General features: G+C 44.8%; 1 non-coding gene across 1 annotated transcript; it reads right to left on the bottom strand.

Moving 5' to 3' along the window:
• Positions 1 to 6,109: 6,109 nt before the first annotated feature.
• On the bottom strand, positions 6,110 to 6,184 carry Trnas-cga. The gene has a single exon. It is a non-coding gene; the product is annotated as a tRNA-Ser (tRNA).
• Positions 6,185 to 12,711: the final 6,527 nt, after the last annotated feature.

The following is a 12,711-nucleotide window of genomic DNA, read 5'->3' as shown; positions in this document are numbered from 1 at the left end:
GGCCTTATTTTGCTGAAATATAAGCCCAGAACGGCTTAGCCAGCAAAGTCGCCAGATCTCTCCCTAATTGAGAATGTTCTGAACTTTATGGGTTTAGCCCTCCAGCCAGTTCAGGAGCCGGCCGCTGTGGCCGAGCGGTTCTAGGTGCTTCAGTCCAGAACCGCGCTGCTGCTACGGTGGCAGGTTCGAATCCAGCCTCGGTCATGGATGTGTGTGTGTCCTTATGTTAGTTAGGTTTAAGTAGTTCTAAGTATAGGGGACTGATGATTTCAACTGTTAAGTCCCATAGTGCTCAGAATCGTGTGAACCGTTTTCAGCCAGTTCAGGATTTTAACGATCTAACTCGCCAAATGGATGGCACGCTATCCACTAGGATGACATCCTACCACTCTGTAAATCAATGCAAAGGAAAATAATTTCTTGCATTTCTTATTCGGTTTTCATCATTATTCTTGCATAATTGTCAGAAGTGGACCAATTCATTACTTGGTTTCTCAGTTTCTGAAGCTCTTTCTCCTGAATTAGTCACCCAATGTTTCTCAAATTGTAATCATTTATTTGTCTGTACATGTCCATCCCATCTTCCCATTTCTATGTCATTTGGATAATTTCTTTGTGGTGAACATACAACATTTCACTGGTGGTATCGCTGTCTTTCTACTGAAAGCATCAACATTTCCGTGCGTGTTTCCGCGCTTGGCCAGCACTTCATGGTCAAACTCAGTGTGTGTGTTTGACGGGTCTTTCAACTATATGAAATACTTTAAATTTTTCCCATGAATATAACAAAGAATTTATGTGACTCCCTGTAGGTGGCTAAAAGTTTTTTTCTCTGTGGTTGAATAACTTTTCTTTGCACTATGAAGTTGTCTCTGTGTGAAAGCTACAGGATGTTCATCATTGACCTCTTGATTCATGAAGCACCCCAAAGCATGGTTAGATGCGTCCTACGATAATATAAATTCCTTCAGTGATTCCAGAAAATTTAATCATGGACGTGACATTACAAATGTTTTGAACTCTGTGAACACGCCCTGTCACTCCTACATCCACACAAATTTTCCACCTTTCGTAAGCCAGCAGCTGCATGAACAAAATTCTTTGCAAATCTCCTCTAAGAGTGTCCCAAAAACGATTGTACTTCCTTACTTAGATTGGGAGCAGGGAAACCTCGTATCATCGACGCCAGTCTTGGATCCGTTCTCACCTCATCCTTGCTGATAATATGCCACATTTGTGAACGTCTTCTTACTGGTTTGATGTGGCCCTGTGCAAACCTTTCATCTCAGAGTAGCGCTTACTACCTAAGTCCTCAATTACTTGCTGGGTGCATCCCAATCTCTCTCTTCTTCTATTGTTTTTACCTTCTACAGCTCCCACTAGTGCCGTGGAAGTTACTCCCTAATGTCTTAACAGATGTCCTACCATCCTGTCCCTTCTTCTTCTCCCTCGCATTACCTTATCACTTCATCTAATTTTCAACACTTTTCTAGCGCACCACATCTTAAATATTTCGATTGTTTTCTTTTATGGTTTCCCCACAGTCCATATTTCACTTCCATACAATGCTGTGCTCCAGATGAATACTCTCAGAAATTTCTTCCTCAAATTAAGATCTAAGTTTGATATTACTAGATTTCCTTTGGCCTGGAATGCTCTTTGTGCCAGTACTAGTCTGCTTTTTGTGTTTTCTAGTCTACACCCGTCATGGGTTAATTTGCTGTCTAGGTAGCAGAATTCTTTCACTTCACATACTCCGTAGTCACCAGTTATGATGTTAAGTTTCTCGCTATTCTTGTTTCTGCTACTTCTCTTTGCTTTTGCCTTTCTTCAATTTACTCACAATCCGTATTGTGTACTCACTAGGCTGTTCATTCGATTCAACAAACGCTGTACTTCTTTATTTTCACTGAGGATAGTAATGTCATCGGTGAATTGATACGTTTTCACCTTCAGTTCTATTCCTATTCTTGATTCTTTCTTTTATCTCCATCATTGCTTCTTGAACATATACACTGAGCAGTGGGGAAGGAAAACTACATCCTTGTCTTACACCCCTTTTGAACCTTGCACCTCGTTCTTGGTCTTTCACTCTTATTGTTTCCTTTTGTTCGCACATATTGTATATTACCCGTCTTTCTCTATAGCTTACCCATATCTTTCTATGAATTTCGTATATTTTGCAGCATTTTACATTGTCGAACACTTTTTACAGGTCGACAAATCATATGAACGTGTCTTGATTATTCTTAACTCTCGCTTCCATTATCAACGGCAGCGCAGAACTGTCTCTTTGGTGCTTCCATGTTTCTGAAAGCCAAATTTATCACCATATAACATATTCTCAATTTTCTTTTCCGTTCTTCTGTATATTATTCTGGTCAGCAGCTTCCACGCATGACCTGTTAAGCTGATTGTGCGAGAGTTCTCGCACTTGTTGGCTCTTGATATCTTGGAAATTGTGTGGATGATATTTTTGTGAGAGTCTGAGGGTACATTGTCAGTGTCATACATTCTACACACTAATGTGAATAATCAGTTTGTTGCAAACTTGCCCAAATGATTACGACGGAATGTTATCTTCCCCTTTTGCCTTATTTGATTTTAAGTCTTCCATAACTCTTCTAAATTCTCATTCTAATAATGGGTCCTCTATGTCTTCCCTACCGACTCCTGTTTCTTCATATATCACGTCATCAGATAAGCCCTATCCCCCATAGGGGCTATCAGTGTATTCTTTCCGTCTACCCGCTCTCTCCCTTGCATTTAACAGTGGAATCCCCAAGAACTATTAATGTTACCACCGTTGCTTTTAATTTCAACGAAGGTTGTTTTGACTTTTCTAAATGCTGAGTCCGTCCTTCTGAGAATCGTTTCTGCATCTATTTCTTCGCATTTTTCCCGTATCCATTTCGCTTTAGTTTCCGGGCTCTTGCTATTTCTTTCATTCCTAAGTGACTTGTATTCTTGTGTTCCTGAATTTCCAGGAAAGTTTTTGTAATTCCTTCTTTCGTCGATCAACAGAAGTATTTCTTCTGTCACCCTTGGTTACTTCGTAGTTACCAGCCTTGTACCTATGCTCTCTCTCTAATTTCAGTGACTAAAATTTTTAAAGATGCCCATTCCTCTTCGTCTGACCTCCCTATTGAGCTACTCATTGTCGCAGTAGCTGTAGCCTCAGAGAACCTCAAGCGTATCTCTTCATTTCCTAGTACTCCCGTGTCCCACTTCCTTGTATGATTCAACCTGACTAGTCTCTTCAACTTCAGCCTGCTCTTCATCATTACTAAATTATGATCTGAGTCTATGTCTGCCCCTGAGGACGCCTTGGAAACCAATATCTGAGTTCGGTATCTCTGTATGAACATGATGTAATCTGATATCTTCCCGTATCTCCCGGTCGTTTTCAAGTACATCTCATCCTCTCGTGATTTTCGAACAGAGTATTCGCTATTACTACCTGAAAATAATTACAGAACTTAATTTGTCTTTCTCCTCTAACAGTCCTAGTACCGGACCCTTATTCTTCTGTAACCTTTTCTTCTACTCCTTCCCCTACAATCGCATTCCAGTCGCCGGTAACTTTTTTTCGTCTGACTTTACGTGCTGGTTTACCCGCTCAATTTCCTGACATACTTTCTTTGTCTCTTCGTCGTCCGTTTGTGAGTCGGGATGTATATCTGAAATATTGTTGTTGATGTTGGTTTGCTGTCGATTCTGTTGAATGCAACGCTACCACTTGACTGTTCACAGTTACTCGCTCTCAACCCTACCTTCTAATTCACAACGAATGGTACTCCTGTTATACTACTTTCTGCAGTTATTGATCTTACCCTATACTCTCTGACCAGAAATCCTTGTATTCTTACCAGTTTCGCTTCACTGATCCCGCTACGTCTAGATTGAGCGTTAGAATCTACGTTTTCAGATTTTCTAGCTTCTCTACCATGTTCAAGTTTCTGGCATTCCAGGCCCCGACGCGACAAGGTTATCGTTTCGTTGGTTGTTCAATATTGTTTTCATGGTCATCTCCTCGTTGGTAGTCTCTTCCCAGAGATCCGAAAGGGGGTACTAGTCCGGAATTTTTGCCAATGGAGAGGTCTTCATGACACTTTTTCAATTACAGGCCACATGTCTTGTGAATACGCTTTATGTAACTTCAATAATGTGCGTTTTATTGCCTTCTGCATCCTCGTGCCGTTGATCATTGCTTATTATTCTGCTTTTCAGAGGTAGTTTCCCATCCCTTGCGCAAGAGTGCCCTAAACCTCTTTCCTCCCCTCCCCATAAGTAACCCGTTTCCTCCAAAGCAAAATCACACTTTTCCGTATGTAATGGCAGATGTGTGGCTTGCAATCTGTTAAATACATTGCTCTCTCAAGAGTTGTAAATGTTCCTCTAGGTCCTTAAGGTAGACAGTTGTATTATCCATATAGACTAGACATTCACGAGGCTTCAATACCCTCAATATTTTCTTCAACAATCGCAGAAATGTCGCAAGAGTATTCGTCAGCCAGTGCGGCATCTTTTGATAGTGGTAATGGACCCAGAGTACAGAAAATGGTGTCATCTTTTGGACGCCCGGAATCACTCTAACTGATGGTATCTGCTCCATAAATCCACAACAGACACCATCCCAAGTTATTGATGGTCTCCGCAATGAATCTGTCACTGTATTACTATACAGATGATGGTAACCTGTATTTCTTAGAACCGTCTCTGGTGTTCTCACGGATGATTCTAATTCATGCTCTCTCCCTCTCCCCATCCCCGCGATGGACTATTGTTCTCTTCTATGATCCTGTCAACCAAATGCTGGTAGATAAACTCTTCCGCAACCAGTTACGAATATCGACGTAAATTATATTGTTTCCTGAACACTGATGCTTCATTTCCTGGAGGATTTCAGTGCAGTGTAATAGTCGCTACAGTTAACAGACCGCAAGGAGGAAACTTGTCTGCAAATTCCAACAACAACTCCTTCATACAGACCCTCTGTACTCCTTTTAGGCTGTCTGCCTTTTTATATTACGCAGTCCTAACGGTGACCTGCAGCAGCCCATGTCTTACACCCCTTTGCACCAGTGTACAAGCCTGCCACTAACATCCCCTTCGTTAGCTTCACCTCCTTAGCAACAACCGGCCGAAGTGGCCGAGCGGTTAAAGGCGCTGCAGTCTGGAACCGCAAGACCGCTACGGTCGCAGGTTCGAATCCTGCCTCGGGCATGGATGTTTGTGATGTCCTTAGGTTAGTTAGGTTTAACTAGTTCTACGTTCTAGGGGACTAATGACCTCAGAAGTTGAGTCCCATAGTGCTCAGAGCCATTTGAACCTTAGCAACAAAATATCTAGATCCATCTTAACGCCATCTGTCTCCTGTATGCATAGAAAAGTCGTTTTAACAAAACAACTATCTGGATCCAACACACAATTCTCTTCCAGTCCCTAAGATATACACAAAACATCGACACGTAGGTCTGGCTCTACATTCACCCAAAGAAACTTTCCGATACCACCTGCCACACAATCATGAGAATCAGTCGGTCTGTCCAATACGACAGGCGCACCTTGCAACAGTTCTTCCTGTCTGAAATGTTTTCCCACTAAGTAAGACCACAGACCACTGAAGCTAAATTAAGGCATTATTTTGATACAAAAAGTCTACTCACAGCATGACACAGTAAACTTTGCTTATGTACGCCACTACCACAATAGTTTGCTTAAACCGAACTGACTCTACTTGGAAAGTTATCTTTCCCACACGCAACCTATATTCCAGTGAGTTCCTTCAGCCGCCGCCCCCCCCCCCCCCCAACACCATCTAGGGTTGTTATGGTTTCTGACATATCCATCCCTGTGTCCAATGAAGACTGATGCTTCTTGCCCCCCCCTACAACACGTACTAATGAACATTTCGCCTCGATGCATCTAAGTCTAATGGATTTCGGCCCCCTCTTGCGTCATCTGATGCTTATTACCACCTTTCCAGTCGTATTACCTCTACCAAAATTTGACTGCTAACACGTATTACCCTTATCAGACTTAGGCTGCTGGCACTACCACTGCATAAGCCTATCACATATGAAATTTCCTGGCAGATTAAAACTGTCTGCCGGACCGAGACTCGAACTCGGGACCTTTGCCTTTCGCGGGCAAGTGCTCTACCAACTGAGCTACCCAAGCACGACACACGCTCCGTCCTCACAGCTTTACTTATGTCAGTATCTCGTCTCCTACCTTCCTAAGTTTACAGAAGCTCTCCTGCGAACCCTGCAGAACTAGCACTCCTGAAAGAAAGGATATTGCGGAGACATGGCTTAACCACAGCCTGAGGGATGTTTCCAGAATGCAAGGAGAGCTTCTGTAAAGTTTGGAAGGTAGGAGACGAGATACTGGCATAAGTAAAGCTGTGAGGACGGGGCGTGAGTCGTGCTTGGGTAGCTCAGTTGGTGGAGCACTTGCCCGCGAAAGACAAATGTCCGGAGTTCGAGTCTCGGTCCGGCACACAGTTTTAATTTGCCAGGAAGTTTCATATCAGCGCACACTCCGCCGCAGAGTGAAAATCTCATTCTGGTAACATCCCCCAGGTTGTGGCAATATCTCCGCAATATTCTTTCTTTCAGAAGTGCTAGTTCTGCAAGGTTCGCAGGAGAGGTTAAGTAAAGTTTGGAAGGTAGGAGGCGAGATACTGCCAGAAGTAAAGCTATGAGGACGGGGCATGAGTCGTGCTTGGGTAGCTCGGTTGGTAGAGCATTTGTCCGCGAAAGGCGAGGTCCGGAGTTCGAGTCTCGGTCCGGCACACAGTTTTAATGTGCCAGGAAGTTTCATATCAGCGCACCTTCACTGCAGAGTGAAAATCTCATTCTGGAAACATCCCCCGGCTGTCGTTAATCCATGTCTCTCTGCAAAATCCTTTCTTGCAGGAGTGCTATTTCTGCAAGGTTCGCAGGAGTGGTTACGTAAAGTTTGGAAGGTAGGAGACGAGATACTGGCAGAAATAAAGCTGTGAGGACGGGGCGTGAGTCGTGCGTAGCTCAGTTGGTAGAGCACTTGCCCGCGGAAGGCAAAGGTCCCGGGTTCGAGTCTCGGTCCGCCACACAGTTTTAATCTGCCAGGAAGTTTCATATCAGCGCACACTCCGCTGCACAGTGAAAATCTCATCCTATCACATATCTCTGTTAACATATCGACCTCCCCACCTTCCACTGCCAACTTAACAGCCTGGAGAAGTTTAGGAGCTCTTGTCCTCGTAGGACAGCGTCGAACTGTCTTTGGGTGGCTTCCTGTCATAAAATTTTATTTGTGTGTCATTCTCCCGCAAGTCATACGTATGTATAAATACGTTGCTTCTGGCTCCAAAAGGTGTGGTGTCTCTGACTCTGCAATTACAACACCATTATCCCTCATTAAAACACAGTTGTCTTGTGACAGCCAGAGCGAGAGCACCAGCAGCAGCGAGTACTGTTTGTATAAAGCGTTTATTTTGCATTTTGCTTACGACCATCCACTAAGGAAGGGATTCTATTTGTGTTTATCTGCTCTGCATAGTAACTAACAGTTCTTGATAAAACTTTACGTAGTTTTCGTGTTAGATTTCTTAGTGTTTTCTTGATCGTTTAGAACAGAAAGCGCCCTAAAACCGTCTTTTCTTTGTTTCGCGGCCGTTAGCCACTAGTCACTTGAATCAGCAGTTGTCTTGTGACAGCCAGAGCGAGAGCACCAGCAGCAGCGAGTACTGTTTGTATAAAGCGTTTTTGTACTTATTTGCTGCGCTTAGCTTTTAAATAGTTTTTCTGGGAAAACCTAGCGTAGTTTTCGCGTCTCGTATTTCAGTGAGTGTTTCTTGATTATCAGAGTAGCTCATCAGAAGATTATCTTGGGAATTTGTCACCGTATAGAGTAGGGTAAACATAGTCATGTGTAGGGACTGTGGTTGTTGTGAGCGGACGCAAGGAGAATTGGCCACTCTTCGGGGGCAGGTGGAGGCTTTGTCTGTTAGGCTCATCGAGCTCGAGGCGCAGGCGTCGGCTCGTAGTGGCGTTGGGGCAACTGTGGCGAGACCTATGCCTACTTCGGTGGCCTTGGAATCACATGGAACCCCTGATGTCGCTGCGTCTTCCGGCAGTGAGCATCTTACCGGTCAGCCATCACTCCAGGGTGAATGGCGGACAGTGGTGGGCTCGCGCGTGCCTGGCCGAAAGGCAAAGGTGGGATCTGGCCGCGTGGCAGCTGCCTTACCCCTTTCCAACAGGTACGGGGTGCTTCCTAGTGGTGATGACATCGTTTCCGAGCCACCACAGGATGCCTCGCCTGTTGGGCCAGTGGCCGATTCTCCGGCGAGGTCCCGACAGTCACAGAGGGCGGGCCTATTAGTTATAGGGAGCTCCAACGTTAGGCGGGTTATGGAGCCCCTCAGGAAAATAGCGGGTAGGTCGGGGAAGAATGCCAGTGTGCACTCGGTGTGCTTGCCGGGGGGTCTCGTCCGTAATGTGGAGGAGGCCCTTCCGGCAGCTATTGAACGCACTGGGTGTGACCGGCTGCAGATAGTAGCTCATGTCGGAACGAATGACGCCTGCCGCTTGGGTTCTGAGGCCATCCTTGGTTCCTTCCGGCGGCTGGCTGATTTGGTGAAGACAACCAGCATCGCACGCGGAGTGCAAGCTGAGCTTAATATCTGCAGCATAGTGCCCAGAGTCGATCGCGGTCCTCTGGTTTGGAGCCATGTGGAGGGTCTAAACCAGAGGCTCAGACGACTCTGCGACTATAATGGTTGCAAATTCATCGACCTCCGTTATTGGGTGGAGAACTGTAGGGCCCCCCTAGACAGGTCAGGCGTGCACTACACACCAGAAGCAGCTACTAGGGTAGCAGAGTACGTGTGGCGTGCACACGGGGGTTTTTTAGGTTAGAGGGACCCCCCCTTGGGCGAAACGATAAAATACCTGACGGCTTACCAGAGAGGACATTATCATCGTTGATAAAGAACGTCCGTCCTCAGAGACCAAAAACAGGAAAAGTTAACGTAATATTGGTAAACTGCAGGAGTATCCAGGGCAAGGTTCCTGAATTAGTATCTCTTATTGAAGGAAATAGTGCGCATATAGTATTAGGAACGGAAAGTTGGTTAAAACCGGAAGTGAACAGTAACGAAATCCTAGACACAGAATGGAATATATACCGCAAGGATAGGATAAACGCCAATGGTGGAGGAGTATTTATAGCAGTAAAGAATTCAATAATATCCAGTGAAGTTATTAGCGAATGCGAATGTGAAATAATCTGGGTTAAGTTAAGTATCAAAGGTGGGTCAGATATGATAGTCGGATGCTTCTATAGACCACCTGCATCAGCAACCGTAGTAGTTGAGCGCCTCAGAGAGAACCTGCAGAACGTCGTGAAGAAGTTTCGTGATCATACTATTGTAATAGGGGGAGACTTCAATCTACCAGGTATAGAATGGGATAGTCACACAATCAGAACTGGAGCCAGGGACAGAGACTCTTGTGACATTATCCTGACTGCCTTGTCCGAGAATTACTTCGAGCAGATAGTTAGAGAACCAACTCGTGAAGCTAACGTTTTAGACCTCATAGCAACAAATAGACCGGAACTTTTCGACTCCGTGAATGTAGAAGAGGGTATCAGTGATCATAAGTCAGTGGTTGCATCAATGACTACAAGTGTAATAAGAAATGCCAAGAAAGGAAGGAAAATATATTTGCTTAACAAGAGTGATAGGGCACAAATCGCAGAATATCTGAGTGACCACCATCAAACGTTCATTTCTGAGGAAAAGGATGTGGAACAAAAATGGAAAAAATTCAGAAACATCGTCCAGTACGCCTTAGATAAGTTCGTACCGACTAAGGTCCAAAGCGAGGGGAAAGATCCACCGTGGTATAACAATCATGTACGAAAGGTACTACGGAAACAAAGAAAGCTTCATCATAGGTTTAAGAGTAGTCGAATCATAGCTGATAAGGAAAAGCTGAACGAAGCGAAAAAGAGCGTAAAGAGAGCAATGAGAGAAGCATTCAAAGAATTCGAACATAAAACATTGGCAAACAATCTAAACAAGAACCCTAAAAAGTTTTGGTCATATGTAAAATCGGTAAGCGGATCTAAATCCCCTGCTCAGTCACTCGTTGACCACGATGGCACCGAAACAGAGGACGACCGAAGAAAGGCAGAAATACTGAATTCAGTGTTCCGAAACTGTTTCACTGCGGAAAATCGTAACACGGTCCCTGACTTCAGCCGTCGCACGGACGCCAAAATGGAAAATATTGAAATAAACGATATCGGAATTGAAAAACAACTGCTATCACTTAGTAGCGGAAAAGCATCCGGACCAGACGAGATACCCTTAAGATTCTACAGTGATTATGCTAAAGAACTTGCCCCCTTTCTATCAGCAATTTATCGTAGATCGCTGGAAGAACGTAAAGTACCTAGCGACTGGAAGAAAGCGCAGGTCGTTCCCATTTTCAAGAAGGGTCATAAATCAGATGCGAATAATTATAGGCCTATTTCGCTTACGTCAATCTGTTGTAGAATAATGGAACATGTTTTGTGTTCTCGTATTATGACGTTCTTAGATAATACAAATCTCCTTCATCATAACCAACATGGATTCCGCAAACAGAGATCATGTGAAACTCAGCTCGCCCTATTTGCCCAAGAAATTCACAGTGCCGTAGACACTGGCGAGCAGATTGATGCCGTATTCCTGGACTTCAGGAAGGCATTTGATACGGTTCCGCACTTACGTTTAGTGAAAAACGGTTCAAAATCTGCAGATGTAGAGGTAATTTCGGGAGTACCGCAAGGAAGCGTGATAGGACCTTTATTGTTTACAATATACATAAATGACTTAGTTGACAACATCGGTAGCTCCGTGAGGCTATTAGCAGATGACACGGTTGTCTACAAGAAAGTAGCAACATCAGAAGACTCGTACGTACTCCAGGAGGACCTGCAGAGGATTAATGCATGGTGCGACAGCTGGCAGCTTTCCCTAAACGTAGATAAATGTAATATAATGCGCATACATAGGGGCAGAAATCCATTCCAGTACGATTATGCCATAGGTGGTAAATCATTGGAAGCGGTAACGACCGTAAAATACTTAGGAGTTACTATCCGGAGCGATCTGAAGTGGAATGATCACATAAAACAAATAGTGGGAAAAGCAGGCGCCAGGTTGAGATTCATAGGAAGAATTCTAAGAAAATGTGACTCATCGACGAAAGAAGTAGCTTACAAAACGCTTGTTCGTCCGATTCTTGAGTATTGCTCATCAGTATGGGACCCTTACCAGGTTGGATTAATAGAAGAGATAGACATGATCCAGCGAAAAGCAGCGCGATTCGTCATGGGGACATTTAGTCAGCGCGAGAGCGTTACGGAGATGCTGAACAAGCTCCAGTGGCGGACACTTCAAGAAAGGCGTTACGCAATACGGAGAGGTTTATTATCGGAATTACGAGAGAGCACATTCCGGGAAGAGATGGGCAACATATTACTACCGCCCACATAAATCTCGCGTAATGATCACAACGAAAAGATCCGAGAAATTAGAGCAAATACGGAGACTTACAAGCAGTCGTTCTTCCCACGCACAATTCGTGAATGGAACAGGGAAGGGGGGATCAGATAGTGGTACAATAAGTACCCTCCGCCACACACCGTAAGGTGGCTCGTGGAGTATAGATGTAGATGTAGATGTAGAATAACAATAGGCAGAGTATAAATATGCAGCTATTTACAGACAGAAAATTACCAATAAATTACACTTTACGCCTTATCATTTATGATATAGAATCCGTACATTACCTCGCGACGTTACCATAACAGTGGCACATAAGAGAAGTTACAAATACGGACTTAGCACAATGCAGAACATGGCCAAGCAGGCTGCACTGCAAAAATCTAACAGGCTGAAAGTATTAATCCTTGCTGTTACCGTCAAATGCAGACGTATCTCCAACGTAAGCAAAGTAATCATCAAGTTACTATTAGACTCCATCGTAGACCCGGTGTCTGTTACACGCACCAAGACGTCTAAAAGTTCTCTTATTCAGCACACAGTGTGTGACTCTGAATGCTGTCGTCCAGACATCGTTTTACAAGGACGACACGGAATCAGCTGCCCACTGGAGGTGACGCCAACACTTCTGACTGCTGTTACAACCGACCCCAGGGGTAAATTTGTGGCTACGATGTCAAGGTGGCAAGCGGCGGAGAGATGAGGCGGAATAGCAGGCTGGTGGAGGTCCAGGGAGATGAAATTGGTACTTCATTTCCTACTCGGCCATTTGTGGCCCACTGAAGCAAGGTAGCGACCATCCCCCACAGCCTATGAAGAGGGCAGTGGCCAGCTACGTGCCAATCAGCATCCTGGCCAGTTGGCTCCAACACGTGCCCACCCACCCTTGCTGACGACTGCCCACAGCGGTTGGCATGTGACTCTATTGTATGTGTCATTCTGCAAGCACCAAGTGTCAGCGCCGTGCAAAGATGGATGGGAAACTTGTTGGGCATGCCATTTCTGCGATGAACGACGGCATTTAGGCATCTGCTGGTGTGTAGCCTGAAGTAGAAGTCGACTGCCGTACGTGGGATGTGATCCTCTGTCCTATGAACAGGAGTCCTGCTTTGGCTGGAGTGAGCCTGGTACGCTCGCTGCACTGTGGCACTAAGGCCAGAAGG

Source organism: Schistocerca piceifrons, chromosome 3 (assembly GCF_021461385.2).
Source record: "Schistocerca piceifrons isolate TAMUIC-IGC-003096 chromosome 3, iqSchPice1.1, whole genome shotgun sequence".
In the NCBI taxonomy this organism is placed as follows: Eukaryota; Metazoa; Arthropoda; class Insecta; order Orthoptera; family Acrididae; genus Schistocerca; species Schistocerca piceifrons.
The sequence above is the reverse complement of the archived record's forward strand: the minus strand, read 5'-3'. Positions and strand labels throughout refer to the sequence as shown.